Here is a 15,841-nt window from a genome sequence, read left to right as displayed (position 1 = left end):
GGGATTCTAAAGAATATTTTACCCACTCTACCTCAATATTCAGTACTTTCCACTCTTAACCTTTCCTTCTCTTTCTTCCCCTCACCTCCAGATCCATTAATGGAAGGAGGTTTTTTGCTTGGGGCTCCCTCAGCAATGAGATGATTCCTCCCATCCAATGATGTATCTGACCTTCACCTGGTGCTCTTTCATGGTGGAAAATGGAACACTGGGGAAACTAACACTTTCTACTGTTTATTCTCTTGCTTATAATACCACAGTAAGTGATTAAATGCTTGGCTGTTATTTCCTTTGGGCTTGTTATCTTTTTTAAAAAATCTTTTTAACATGTATTTATTATATTATTGACAGAGAGAGAGAGAGAGAGAGTGCGGGAGGGGCAGAGAAAGAGGGAGGCACAGGATCCGAAGCAGGCTCCAGGCTCCGAGCCATCAGCACAGAGCCCGATGCGGGGCTAGGACTCACAGACCGTGAGATCATGATCTGAGCCGAAGTCGGTCGCTCAACCAACTGAGCCACCCAGGCGCCCCTTTGGGTTTGTTAACTGACTACCTGGAAGCTCAGATTTTTTTTTCCAGTTCGGCTCAGCTCTTCACAGAAACATGCAAAGGCTCTTGAGGTCTGGGCTCAGGATTGACTCAGCATCACTTCAGCCGACGTTGGCCAAAGCAAGACATGACTGAATCTAAAATCAAAGGCCACAGAAAGCACGAGGATAGGAAGGGTGAAGAATTGATTTCCATGATTCGGTCTACCATAGGTGGCATAGGGGCAAATTTCTTGCCCACAGAAGGTTAGACAACCTCTTGGCTCAGCCCAACATCCTCAATTCAGGTGGCTCGTGATGTTTCTGGGCCATATGTACAGATAAGTTGTCACCCTAGAGAGCCGTCCGTAAGTGGCAGAACCTTGATCACCAACCTTGTATTAGGTCACTTACCTAACATTCAACAAGTATTTATTGAGCACGTGCTATGAGCCAGAAACTGTCACTGGGAGTGACACCAAACCAGGAGCAACAGAGTTGCTGCCCTGAGAGAACGCAACCGAAATTTCAATGTAAGAAAACAGACATAACAATGATTGCAGACGTTATAAGCTTGACAAATAACGTGCTGAATCAAAGACTAGCTGAAAGTCTCCACCAGCTAAGGTGGCTGAGAACAGCACGATCTCAGGTGAGTTGTTTGAAGCACAGCCAGAATTCCTGCAGGGAGGCTCAAGAAGGGACGAACTGCATGCATCTGGCTGGTATTTGCAAGTTCTAAGATGGATACCAAGAAGAGATTATCCATCATGGGAAGAAGCGGACCTTGTAGCAGGATCCAGGGTTTCCCTTTGTTTTCAGGGAAAACCTCACTTTTTACTATTTTTTTGTAACTGCGTCAGAACGGCTCATCCTAATATATACAGAAGATCCTTCTTCTCTAGGAAGAAAATCTCTGGGGGGGGGGGGGGGGGCACGGGAAACCACACCATGAATTATGTTTCTGGAGAAGAATGGCCCTCGTCTTTGAGTAAGGGGGATCTAACTTTTTCACATTAAGGAAAAATTGGGCCTCATATTTAGTGGGCCATCAAAGCATCTCTCAGTAGCTGTCAAGAGGAATCATAATGAGAAGAAGAGAGTAGGGACTATGGGGAGGGGTAAACGATGTGTGAGTGGGAAGTAAGAAAGTCTGGGAGGAGACTGAGAAGAAGATCCCGAGCAGGGAGAAAATTTCAAGAGTGGGACTATTGTGTGGGAGACACAGACAGAAAGCTGGCTGAGAAGGTGACATCCCAGGACGCATTTTGGGCCAGAGACTTTGCTATCTAACTGCCTACGTGTGGGGAGGGAAAATATTGTCCAGGTAACTCTCGGGCTTTCCAGATTTGTAGCTGAAACAACGGGGCCATCTAAATATTATTCCTGGCACAGATCAGGTGAAGAAATCACAGTTTCAGAGTCACTTCCTCGTCTGTATACATCCTTTAAGAATCTAGATCGATTGGCCCAATCCTGTTAATAATTTCTTGATTCACTTTCTGCTTTACGTCAAGCAGTGGAGCCCGCTCTGTAGAAATCACGTGGAGATTTGGTTGCTGGCGTCACAAAGCTCTACAATGTTTCAAAAAAACCACTTATTCTGCAAACCTTCCCTGGGCCTTCCTTTCCTTGTCTGTACAATGAATGGCACAGGGAAGGTATATGTGGAGGGTTGCATTGTCCGTGCTTTGAGGGGGGTGGGCAAAATGACCACTACCCCCAAGGTTCTGACATTCTAGCAAGTTTGCTCCAGATCAAAGGTACCTTCCATTTCCATCATGATTAGTCTGAATAAAATTAGATAGTTTAATGAATGATATTATTGTGCTTTCTTCCTCTTTGAGCACAAAGTATAACTTTTGAAGCCCCCATCAACGGTGAAGTGTTCCTTGTTCTTTTTGTATTCTTTATTCTTCATCCCCTTTGTCTGTGATCAAATCAGGGATCCTTCCATTCTACAGCCTGATTCATTATTTCAGCTGTATTTTCAATGCTCTCTCATTACCCCTCTTCTGTGTCCACCCACAACTCCACCTACAGTGTCTATAATGTGCCTTCTATCTACTGTAGCTTAATAAAAGGGAAATTATGCTAATTTTATTCCAACTTTAGAAAAGTAAAACCTGTACCATTATTATTCTGCCCCTCTTTCCCTTTTATTTATTCATTTCAAAAGAAAAAGTGTCTAATCATCTGAGAAAATTGTACTTGCACAATGTTAACCACTTTCCTATTTAATTAAGTAGATTTTTCCAATTGAGTTTGGATAGATTAAGAAAGCCAGTCTTCGAGTAGCCAGGTTCTGATGCAATTAGGGGCTGGGTCCAAGGCAACTTCAGTGTCAGCTAATAATTTTGGTGCCTGGGAGGTAGCCTGGAAGGTCTGTTGCCTGTGCTGCATTGGGGGTGAGGGGCACCATTTCTGGAGGCAAAAGTCCAAAGGCTTGGTACATAATCGAGACCTGAGCGTCAAGCAGGCTGCTTGCACATTAAATACAGCCATTAATAGGCAAGGGATCTGTGTCTGCAAATGCCTACAGGTGCAAAAGTTTACCTTCAAATTCTTCTTCAAGAAGAAGAATTTCTTTGTAGGCATAGACCAGCTTTGTTGAAAAGATCCTTGAGTAAGGATACAGAGAGGGAGGATTGAATTTCCGAGGCCCAGAGTCCCTCAAGGAGGAGAGGCGAACTACGCACTCTTTGGGCCAAATCTGGGGAAGGAGAGACAGCCAGCGGCGGAAATCTCAACGACGAGTCTCGGAGCAGAGGTGGTTCTGTTTGGGAGTATTCACGTGGAACACTGTGTGTCATCTAACCCGCTTCTTCCCTGTGGCCCCCCAAAATCTTCCATAAAACCTAGGATATAGTCGGTATGATTGGCTTTCTTGCAGAGAGGGATTAAGGGGCCAAGACTTCATCAAGTTCCGCTCAGGAAAAAAATCATGCTCAAGACTCCTGGATGAAAGCTGCATCTGACATCAAGATTTTACAGAGACGTCTTTTTCCTTCCCAGGACGTGTGTTTTATCATTGTCAAGGCGCTTCAGGAGTCTCGATGCGTGCATAATGTTACGTTGGGGGGGCTGTGTGATTGGGTCAGATTAACAGAGATTGTGTCTCCAGGTTGCCAGAACAAACAAGCGATTGTATTCCACTCTGAAAAAAAGTTCATCACATCAGCTACGGTAACTCATCACGTAACTGAATATTCAACTGAAAGTTTGACATTTTCACAAATTACATAAATCATCTTTGTGTTTCTTAACACATTTAGATCTCAGAACAATTCAAATCTTTCATTTTCCGGATGAAAAAAAAAACCAAAAAACAAAAAACAAACCAATAAAGCTTGTCCCAAAGCAAGCAGTCGGCTATTGGCAAATCAGGGTTAGACTCTGAGGTCCTTTGACTCAGGTATCCTCTTAATTTGTGTAAATAGATGCAGCCAGCATTAAGTAGAAAATACATTTACAGATGGGACTTACATGAACTGAACTTTACAAGCCCACTTTTCAAAAGACGCAGAGATAAAGGGTAGGAGGAAGAAAGATTTGGAAGATTTTGCGTGTTTCTACCCCCGTTCTAGCCACAACGAGTAGGCCATGGCATAAGCATAAACTGTGGGGTTAGAATTTTGTTCTCTTTGCCTGTCTCAGATGCGGCTTAATATCTCGTGACAGGAGCATCTTAGCCCATTGAGTGTAATCATGTCTTTAAAGATATAGATTTTTATAAATAGCAGGATCACTAAAATCACAGCGACGCTTCATTTGATTTTAAAATGTAAAAACAATGACATAACTCTCATTGTTGGAGTAAGGGCTATCTGTGTTGTTGAGCTTAGTGAGTCAGTCCTTTGTAACTTCTTTCAAGAAAATGAATGAAGGAATGAATTACTTTTTAAAAAAAATTTAATGTTTATTTATTTTTGAGGGAGGGAGGGAGAGAGAGAGAGAGAGACAGAGCACAAGCAGGTGAGGGGCAGAGAGAGAGGGAGACACAGAATCCGAAGCAGGCTCCAGGCCCCGAGCTGTCAGCACAGAGCCCGACGCGGGGCTTGAACTCACAAACGTGAGAGATCATGACCTGAGCTGAAGTCAGACGCCCAACCAAGTGAGCCACCCAGGCGCCCCAGAATGAATTACTTTTTTATAGATACAAAGTATCAAACATTCCCAAGAGGTTAGAAAATAATGCAACATACGTCTATATAACGGTCACTCAGAGCTCAGATTTAACAGTTATTTTGCCATAATAGAACTGTTTTGTTTTGTTTTGTTTTGCTTTGCTTTTTTAAGATAAGGTTAAGGAGACTATGAGAGTTCCATCCCTAAACCTTTCTTCCTGTCTCCCTCCCTCTCTGGAGGTAATCACTGTCCTTGAATTGGTACATAACATTTCCATGATGTTTCAGGCTTTCACTACCTACCTACATATCCATTAGCTATAATTGATGCGTATAATGGAAACATATGTTTATGGATTGACTTACGTTCCCCCCCCCCCGAATTCACATATTTAAGTCCTATCCCCCAGTACCTTGGGATGTGACCTTACGTGGAAATAGTGTCGTTGAGGATGACACTTAACTAGTGAGAGTTAAGAGGAGGTCATATTGAGGTAGGACGAGTCCCTAATCCAGTATGGAACTGGTAACCTTATAAAGAGTGGAATTTGGGAACAGACACACATTTTCCAGCTTTACTGAGATACGGGTAATATATAACATTGTGTAAGTTTAAGGGGTGCACTGTGAGGATTTCGTATTCCTATATATTGCAAAATGCTTACCACGGTAAGGGCAGTTAACACATCCTTTGCCTCCCATAATTAGCATTTGGTTGTTTCTGTTCTTGTTGTTGTTATGGAGAGAACATTTAAGAATCAGTCTCTTAGCAACTTTCAAGTATACAAGGCAGTTTTGTTAACTATAGTCCCATGCTTACGGGACGTCCCCAGAACGTACTCCTCTTATAACTTCAAGTGTGCACGCTCCGGTCAACGTCTCTTCATTCCCCCCAACCTAACCTGCCTCCCCCCCCCCCGGCTCCTGGTAAACACTGTTTTACTCTCCCGTTCTAGGAGTTGGGCTTTGTTAGATTCCATATATAAGTGAGATCTTATAGTGTTTGTCCTCCTCTGTCTGACTTACCGCACTTAGCATAATGTCCTCACGGTTCACCCATGTTGTTGAAAATGACGAGATTTCCTTCATGTTTATAGCTGAATAGCATTTCATTAAATAGATATAATACATGCATGTAAGATATAATATATTTTTTATCCATTCATCCATCAATGGACACTTAGGTCGTTTTCATACCTCAGCTATTGTCAATAATGCTGCAATGACCCTAGGGAATTTCTGGATTTACTTGGTAGTTCTATGATTAATTTTTTTTTTTTAGGAGACTCCATACTGTTTTACTCGATGATTGTACAAATTTACATTTCGAAAACAGTGTAGATGGCTTCCCTTCTTTCCATACCCTTGCCCACACTCATTTCCTCTTGTCGTTTTTCTAATAGTCATCCTGACAGGTGTGAGGTGATATCTCTTTGTGGTTTTGATTTACATTCCCCTGATGACTGGTGATGTTGAGCACCCTCTCATATATCTGTCGGCTATTTGTATGTCTGTTTTGGAAAAATGGCTGTTTATGTCCTTTGCCCGCTTATAAATTGGATTGTTATTGTTTGTTTGCTTCTGCTCTTGAGTTTTATGAGTTCCTTATGTATTTGGATATTAACTCCTTTCAGGTATATATCTATTTCAGTCTTCATATATTTTCTCCAATTCTGTAGGTTGCCTTTTCACTCTGTTGATTGTTTCGTTTTGGTGTGTGCAGAAGCTTTTTAATTTGATATCTTCCCTCGTGTTTATCTTTGCTTTCGATGAATGTATTTAAATTCTAGTTAGTTGATCTACAGTGCAATATTGGTTTCAGTAGTAGAATTCAGTGATTCGTCACTTACATACGATACCCAGTGTTCATCACAAGTGCCCTCCTTAATGCCCATCACCCATCTAGCCCATCCCCACTCACCTCCCTCTGTCAACCCTCAGTTTGTTCTCTATCGTTAAGAATCTCTTGTGGTTTGGGGCACCTGGGTGGCTCAGTCGGTTAAGTGTCCAACTTCCGCTCAGGTCATGATCTCATGGCTCGTGAATTCGAGCCCCGCGTCGGGCTCTGTGCTGACAGCTCAGAGCCCGGAGCTTGCTTTCGATTCTGTGTCTCCCGTTCTCTCTCTGCCCCTCCTCCACTCACAATCTGTCTCTCTCTCAAAAATTAATAAACGTAAAAAAAGAAGAAATTTTAAAAAAGAGTCTCTTGTGGCTTGCTTCCCTTTCTTCTTTTTCCCCCCACTTCCCTTATGGTCATCTGTCACTTCTCTCAAATTCCACGTATGAGTGAAATCATGTGATGTTTGTCTGATTTACTTATTTCGTTTAGCATAATAAGTTCTAGTTCCATCCACGTTGTTGCAAGTGGCAAGATTTCATTCTTTTTGATGGCTAATATTCCATTGCATGTCTATACCACATCTTCTTTATCCATTCATCAGTCGATGGACATTTGGGCTTTCTCCATAGTTTGGCTATTGTTGATAGTGCTGCTATAAACATTGGGGCGCATGTACCCCTTCGAATCTGTACTTTTGTATCCTTTGGGTAAATACCTAATAGTGCAACTGCTGGATTGTAGGGTAGATCTATTTTTAGTTTTTTGAGGAAGCTCCAGACTGTTCTCCGGAGTGGCTGCACCAGTTTGCATTCCCACCAACAATGTAAGAGGATCCCCCTTCTTCACCGTTCTCACCAACACCTGTTGTTTCCTGCGGTGTTAATTTTAGCCATTCGTACAATGTGTGAGGTGCTATCTCATCATGGTTTTGATTTGTATTTCTCTGATGATGAGTGATGTTGAGCATCTTTTCCTGTGTCTGTTAGCCATGTGGATTTTACAATAGACAATTGCAAAATTGTCTATTCATGTCTTCTGCCCATTTTTTAACTGGATTGTTTGTTGTTGTTTTTGTTTTAGGAGGGGGTTGAGTTTGAGAAGTTCTTTATAGATGTTGGATACTAACCATTTATTAGATACGTCATTTGCAAACATCTTCCCCCATTCCATAGGCTGCCTTTTAGTTTTGTTGATTGTTTTCTTTGCTGTGCAGAAGGTTTTTATCTTGATGAAGTCCAAAGAGTTCATGTTTGTTTTTGTCTCCCTTGTCTTGGGTGATGTGTCTAGTAAGAAGTTGCTACGGCCAAGGTCAAAGAGATTGCTGCTTGTGTTCTCCTCTAGGATTTTGATGTTTTCTTGCCTCATATTTAGGTCTTTCATCCACTTTGAATTTATTTTTGTGTATGGCATAAGAAAGTGGTCCAGTTTCATTCTTTTGCCTGTTGCTGTCCAGTTTTCCCAACACCATTCATTGAAGGGACTTTTTTTCCATTGGATATTCTTTCCTACTTTGTCAAAGATGAGTTGACCATATAGCTGTGGGCCCATTTATGGGTTCTCTATTCTGTTCCATGGATCTATGTGTCGGTTTTTGTGCCACTACCGTCCTGTGTTGATAAGCACAGCTTTGTAATATAGCTTGAAATCTGGACTCATGATGCCCCCAGTTTTGTTTTCCTTTTTCAGGATTGCTTTGGCAATTCAGGGGCTTTTGTGGTTCCATACACATTTTAGGATTGTTTGTTCTAGCTCTGTGAAGAATGCTGGTGGTATTTTGATAGGGATCATATTAAATGTGTAGATTGCTTTGGGTAGTATTGACATTTTAACAATATTTGTTCTTCCTATCCAGGAGCATGGGATCTTTTTCCATTTTTTTGTGTCGTCTTCAATTTCTTTCATAAGCTTCCTATAGTTTTCACAGTACAGATCTTTTATCTCTTTAGTTAGGCTTATTCCTAGGTGTCTTATTGTTTCTGGTGCCCTTGTAAATGGGATTAATTCCTTGATTTCTTTTTCTGCCGCTTTGTTACTGGTGTATAGAAATGCAACAGATTTCTGCATGTTGATTTTATATCCTGTGACTTTGCTGAATTTGTGTGTTAGTTCTAGCAATTTTTCGGTGGAGTCTTTTGGGTTTTCTACATAGAGTATCATGTCATCTGCAAATAATGAAAGTTTGACTTCTTCCTTGCCAATTTGGATGCCCTGTATTTCTTTTCGTTGTCTGATTGCTGAGGCTGAGACTTTAATGTGATACACCACATTAATAAAAGAAAGGATAGAAACCATATGAGTCTCTCAACAGATGCAGAAAGAGCATTTGATGAAATACAGCACACATTCCTGATGATAAAAAAAAAACCCTCAACAAAGTCGGGATCTCTGGGACATACCTCAACATCATAAAGGCCATATATGAAAAGCCCACAGCTAATATGCTCAATGGGAAAATCTGAAAGCCTTTCCCCTATGGTCAGGAGCAAGACAAGGATGCCTGCTCTCACCATTACGATTTTTGTTCTTGTTGCTTATGCTTTTGATGTCCTACCCCCAAATCATTGCCAAAACCAGTCTCGAGGGGCCTTTTCCATATGTTTTCTGAAGGAGCTTTACAGTTCCAAATCTTACATTTAAGTCTTTAATCCGTTGCAAGTGGATTTTGTGTTTGGTCCAACATAAGGGTCCAATCTCATTCTTTTGTGTGTGGGTACCCAGTTTTATTGAACAGACCGCTCCTTTCTCACTGGGTATTTAGCACCTTTTGTCCAAGATGAGTTGACTATATATGTACTGGTTTATTTCTAGGCTCTTTATTCTGTTCTATTGGTCTATGTGTCTGTTTTTATGGCAGTAACAGACTGTTTTGATTACCGTAGCTTTGTACTATAGTTTGAAATAAGGAGGTGTGATGTCTCTAGTTTTGTTCTTTTGTTTCAAGATCGCTTTGGTCATTTGACATCTATTGTGGTTCCATATGAATTTTAATATTATTTCTCTACTTCTGTGGAAGACGTCACTGGAATTTTGATCGAGATTGTATTAGATCTGTGGATCACTTTAGGTAGTATGGGTATTTTAACAATATTAATTTTTCTAATCTTTGCACATAAAATATCTTTCCATTTATTTGTGTCTTTTTCAATTTCTTTCATTGAAGTCTTATAGGTTTCAGTATAAGGATCTTTCACCTCCTTGGTTAAATGTGTTCCCAAGTATTTTATTCTTTTCAATGCAGTTGTAAACGGCATTGCTTTCTTAATTTCTTTCTAGATAGCTTATCGTTAGTGTATAGAAACATAACTGACTTTTGTGTGTTAATTTTGTATCCTGCAACTTTACTAAATTTGTTTATTCTAACATTTTTTTTTTTTGGTGTGGTTTTTAGTGTTTTCTATGTCTAAGACCATGTCGTGTGCTAACAGAGACGATTTAACTTCTTCCTTCCTGATGCTGGCTAGGACTTCCAGTACTATGTTGAATAAAAGTGTGAGGCTCAGACACCTTGTCTTTTTCCTGATTTTAAAGGAAAAGCTTTCAAGCTTTTATCACCGAGTATGATGGTAACTGTGGGCTTGTCATGCATGGCCTTTATTTTGTTGAGGCTACTTCCTCTGGCCATGAGGATTCATTCAAATTTAGAGGTTCAATGTCCCCAGTTTCGTCAGGTCTTCCCATACATCCCCATTCCAGTTTTCAGGATCTCATTCCTTTTCAATCAATGCCCTCACTTTGATGGCAGGCACCCTGGGAAGTTGTGAATTCGATTCATGTTGTAGTGCCACAACTCATACATTGGGCTACAGGCTGGAGACCTCGGGAAGAGAGGCAGTCGGAGTTCGAAGGCAGTCTGCTGGCAGAATTTCTTGCTCAGGAAAGTTTTTGTTCTAATAAGGCCTTCAGCTGATTGGATGAGATCCACCCACATTATGGAGAGTAATCTGCTTTATACAAAGGCCATCAACGTAACTATTATGCCCATTCAAAAAACACTTTCACAGAAACATTCCGAACAATGCTTGACCAAACATCTGGGTGCGATGGCTCAACCAAGTTGACCCATATAATTAACTATCACATTGGCCTTTTTGGTTTCCAGTAGTTAGTTTTGGTTTCTCTGTGTTCTCTTGTAGTTCTCTGAGCATCTTTAGATCGATTGTTTTAAATCCTTTGTTGGGCAATTCCTGGACCTCAACTTCTTCGGGATCAGTTACTGGAAGGTTATTATGTTCCTCTGGTCCTGTCATGTTTCCCTAATTCTCCGTGATCCCTAGAGCTTTGCACAGATATCTACACATTTGAAGAAGCAGTCACCTTCTCCAGATGTCGTGGGTTGACTTCATTAAGGGACGACTTCAGGTGGGGGCGTGCTGAAGCGTGCTGTGACCCTGGGTCTGGTGGTATAAGGCACCAAGTGCAAGGGCATGTGGCAGCACCAGCTCTGGGGAAAATCTGGTGGCTCGTCCACTCAGGCCACTGACAACTGCATGGTCCTTGGCAGGCCCTGCAGGGGATACACAAAGGTTACAAGAGCTGCTGGGGTCTTCAGCCATCCCTCCAGGCCCAGTAGCTAGGGACCGGGACAAGCAGTGGTAGTAGCCAGAGTTGGCGGGGTGCACATCCTTGGCTGTACGTGAGGCGTTCCAGGGCAGGCGGCAAGGGACAGGGCCGCCTACAGGTGCACTGACGGCTGCGGAGGCCCCGGGTGTCAGCGTTAGTGATGTGCACTAATGTGGCTGCTGAGTCCGGCCGTGCTAGCACAACAATGGAGGCTGGGGACGGGGCTCGTGCCAAGGGCGTGCAAGTACCTAACTGGAAGGGCCCGATTTGGCCCCAGAAGCAGCTGCGGGTTCCCTGCTTGTTGGCATGCTGTCCTGTGGCTGCAGGCCTCCCTCCGAGTGTGCTCGGTCTGGCAATAGAGGCTGGTCGTGGTAACAGGCCCGCAGCATGCGGGTACACAGCGGCCCAGCCTAGCCCAGAGCGCGCATCCAGCAGCGTGGGTCGTCCACACAGGGTCTAGGCTGGTGTCCTGCTCTTATGCAGGGGGATGGCGTGATGAGGGACTCAGGCAGCTGGTAGCAGGGAATATAAATGCCCGTGGGGGCCGAAGCCAGTGTAGTCTGCAGCAGGGGGGCGGCGGGGGGGTTTCGTCAGTGGCAAAACCTGCTGCGCTTGCCTACATAGCTGGTCACTGGGAACCCCAGTTGCTCCCAGTGAGTCCCTGCTCCTGGGAACCCCAGCTTTTCTTCCTTGTTCCTAGCCATCCCTATACACACCAGCTGTTCCAGTCCCTGGGTCGGGGAAAACCAAAGCGGAGCCCTCGCACAGGGCCTTCCAAGGCTGGGGAAGACGATCGTTCACACCAGTCTTTCTTTCCCCACCAGGGAAGCTCTTTCTAGCTGGGAATTTCCTCTTGACCCTGAGCAGTGCTGGGGGGGGCGGCTTGCGGTAGGGGATGATGGACGCAAAGCGAAGCTGTCTTCCTTCCCTTTTGTGTGTGGGTGCTCTCGAGTTTTTTTGGTTCTACTCTGCCAGTCCGTTCCATCTACGTTGTCGAATTTATGTGCATTAAGCTGTTTGTAATGCAGGCATGCCTCATTTGATTGTGCTTCGCTTTGTTGCGCCTCAGGGATACTGCATTTTTACAAATTGGAGGCCCGTGGCAATCCTGGGTTGAGTGAGTCCACTGGCACCATTGACCCGCTTCGTGTCTCCGTGTCACATTTTGATAATTCTTTCAATGTCTCCAAGTGTTTCATGATTATTGTATTTGTTAAGCTTGTCTGTGATCAACAGTCTTTGATGTTACTGTTGTAATTGTTTGGGGATCCCATGAACCACACCCATATACGACGGCAAATTTAACACCCAAATGCGTGTGTTCGGACTGTTCCCCTGACCAGCCATTTCCTATATTTCTTTCTCCTCGGGCATCCCTCTCCTTTGAGACACAGCAATGTTGAAATCAGGCCCGTTACTAACCCTCCAACAGCCTCCAAGTGTTCAAGTGAAAGGAAGAGTTGTATGTCCCACTTCAAATGAAACACATAGACATGATTCAGCTTGCTGAGGAAGGCATGTTGCAAGCTGGGATAGGCCAAAAGCCAGTCTCTCGTGTCAAACAGCCAAGCTGTGAGTGCAAAGAAAATGTTCTTGAAGGAAACTGAAAGTGGCCCTCCAGTGAACACACAAATGAAAGAAAGGGAAATAGCCTTCTTGCTGGTAGGGAGAAAGTTTTAGCGGTCCAGACGGAAGATCAAGTTAGCCACCACATTCTGTCAGACCAAGACCTAATTCAGAGCAGGATGACAGCACATCTGTTTACAACATCGTTTACTGAATGTTTTTAAGCTCACTTTCGAGACCTACTCAGGAAAAAAAAGCTTCCTTTAAAAGTATTACTATTCGTTGACAATGCACCTGGCCACCCAAGAGCTCTGATGGAGACGTACAACGAGACTAATGTTTTCGTGAATGCTAACACAAAATCCCTCCTGCAGCCCATGGATCAAAGAGTAGTTTGACTTTCAAAACTTCTTATTTAAGAAATGCGTCCCATAAGGCTGTAGCCGGCATGGATTGTGATTCCTCTGTGCAAAGGAAATCAAAAACCCTCTGCAAAGGATTCACCATTCTCGATGTCATTAAGAACATTTGTGACTCACGGGAAGAGGTCAAAATGTAAACATGAGCAGGAGCTTAGAAGTTGACACAGCCCTCATGGATGACTCTGAAGGGTTCAACGCTTCAGTGGAGGAAGTAACTGCAGATGTGGGGGGAACAGTAAGAGAACTAGAATTAGACGTGGAGGCTGAAGATGGGACTGAATTGCAGAAATCTCATGATCAAACTTTATGGGGTGAGGAGTTACTTCGTATGGATGAGCGAAGAAAGTGGTTTCTTGAGACGGAATCTACTCCTGATGAAGATGCTGTGAAGACCGTTGAAGTGACCACAAAGGATTATATTACACAAACGTAGTTGATAAAGCAGTGGCAGGGTTTGAGAGGGTGGACTCCAATTTTGGAAGAATTTCTACTGTGGGTAAAATGCTATCAAACAGCATTTCACACTACAGAGAAATCATTTTGAGAAGGATCCATTGATACGGAAAACTTCATGGTCTTCACCCTGACCAGCAACCATCAACATTGAAGCAAGACCCTCCACCAGAAAATGATTATGACTCACTGAAAGCTCAGATGAAGGTTAGCATTTTTTAGCAGTAAAGTATTTTTTAAGTTTTATTTCATTTATTTTGAGAGAGAGGGAGACAGCGAGCACATGCAAGTGGGGGAGGGGCAGAGAAAGAGGGAGATAGAAAATTCCAAGTGGCCTCTTCCAAGTGGCCCCAGGTGGGGCTTGATCTCATGAACCATGAGCTCATGACCTGAGCCTAAATCAAGAGTCAGACGCTTAACCAACTGAGCCACCCAGGTGCTCCAGCAGTAAAGTATTTTTAAACTTTTTTTAAAAATTATTTATTTTGAAGAGAGAGAGACAGACAGAGAGAGCGTGAGTTGGGGTGGGGGGCAGAGAGAGAGGGAGACACAGAATCCGAAGCAGGCTCCAGGCTCTGAACTGTCAGCATAGAGCCTGACGCAGGGCTCGAACTCACAGAGTACAAGATCACGATCTGAGCCGAAGTCTGACACTTAACTGACAGAGCCACCCAGGCATACCAAGCAGTAAAGTATTTTTAAATTAAGGTATGTGTATTTTGTTTTTAGACATTATCCTATTGCCCACTTAGCAGACTACAGTATAATGTAAACATAACTTTTATATGCACTGGGAAACCAAAAATTTATTTGACTTACTTTATTATTATGTTTACTTTAGTATGGTGGTCTGGAACCCGCAATATCTCTGAGGATGCCTGTGTCACTTTAGTTTCCTTATGAATGGCTGCAAGTTATATCCAGTTTTATTCCCATTTTTGGTGATAGGGTCTTCTCTCTTTGTATTTATAACTCTTGCGAGAGATTCGTCAACTTTACTGATCTTTCTTGCTTTTTGTTTCATTGATCTTTTTTCTCTTGTTCTCTTGTTTTCCATTTCCTTGAGTTTTGCTACCTGTATTACTTATTATTTCCTTCCTTCTACTTGTTTTGCTCTTCTTTTTTTCTAGTTTCTTTAGGTAGGAAATTACATTATTGATTTGAGACCTCCTTTCTAATCTAAGCAATTAGTGCTATTAATTTCCCTCTCAACACTGCTTTAGTCGCATCGTACAAATCTTGATAAGTTGTCTTTTCATTTAATCCTGTGAATTTTTAGATTTCCTTTGATATTTCTTCTTTAACCCATGGGTTATTAGTGTTTTGTTTACTTTCCAACTGTTTAGAAATTTTCCTGTTATCTTTCTGTTATTGGTTTTTATTTTATTATATTGTACTTACTTTTAAAAAAATTTTAATGTTTATTTATTCTTGAGAGAGAGATAGTGTGAGCAGGGGATAGGCAGAGAGAGAGGGAGACACAGAATCTAAAGCAGGCTCCAGGCTCTGAGCTGTCAGCACAGAGCTCAATGAGGGGTTCGAACTCACGAACTGTGAGATCATGACCTGAGCTGAAGTCGGATGCTTAACCGACTGAGCCACTCAGGTGCCCCTCTTTCTGTTATTAGCTTTTAGAGTGATTCCATATGGCCAGAAAGTATACACTATATGATTTCAGTATTTAAAAATTTGTTAAGGTTTGTTTGGTGGTTCAGAATATGGTTTATCTTAATAAATATATTATAGGCACTTGAAAAGAACGTGTGTTCTACTATTGTGGGGTGAAGTATTCTATAAATGTGAATTCAATCCTGTTGGTTGATGGTAGCATTGAGTTCTATATTCTTGCTTATTTCCATATATTTGTTAAGAAAGGGCTTTTGACCCCTCTAGCTATTATTGTGGTTTTGTGTATTTATCCATTCAGTTCCACCAATGTTTGTCTCTTACACTGTAGTAAATACCCTTTGTTTATTTTTAGTATTGGTTATTCCTTTTTTCTTTAATTTATGGATGGCCTCATCAGAGGTCTATAAATTTGGTGTTTTCGAAGGACCACCCTTTTGTTTTGTTGATCTCTATATTTTTTCTGTTTCATTATTTTTCCTTTTTTGAATTTATTTTTGCTTATTTTCCTGAGATCAATTTTCAGATTTCGTTTTCAATTATATGCATTTACAGGTCTAAATTTTACTCTACATCTTGTTTCACCTAGTTTTTATTTGTTTTTATGTTGTTGGGTTCTTTTGGTAACAGCTTTGTTGAGATATAATTCAACTACCACACCATTCATACATTTTATTTTTATTTTTATTCTTTTGACCTATTTATACCCACGTATACCAAT

The 15,841-nt window shown here is 42.1% G+C and overlaps 1 pseudogene; it reads right to left on the bottom strand.

The window, feature by feature from the left end:
* Nucleotides 1-10,740, bottom strand: part of LOC125931274 (nucleoplasmin-3-like) — a 63,626-nt pseudogene extending 52,886 nt beyond the window's left edge.
* Between the last annotated feature and the right edge of the window lie 5,101 nt (nucleotides 10,741-15,841).

The sequence above is a fragment of the Panthera uncia genome, chromosome X, assembly GCF_023721935.1.
Source record: "Panthera uncia isolate 11264 chromosome X, Puncia_PCG_1.0, whole genome shotgun sequence".
In the NCBI taxonomy this organism is placed as follows: Eukaryota; Metazoa; Chordata; class Mammalia; order Carnivora; family Felidae; genus Panthera; species Panthera uncia.
Note: the sequence above shows the minus strand (reverse complement) of the source record. Positions and strands in the feature narration are given on the sequence as shown.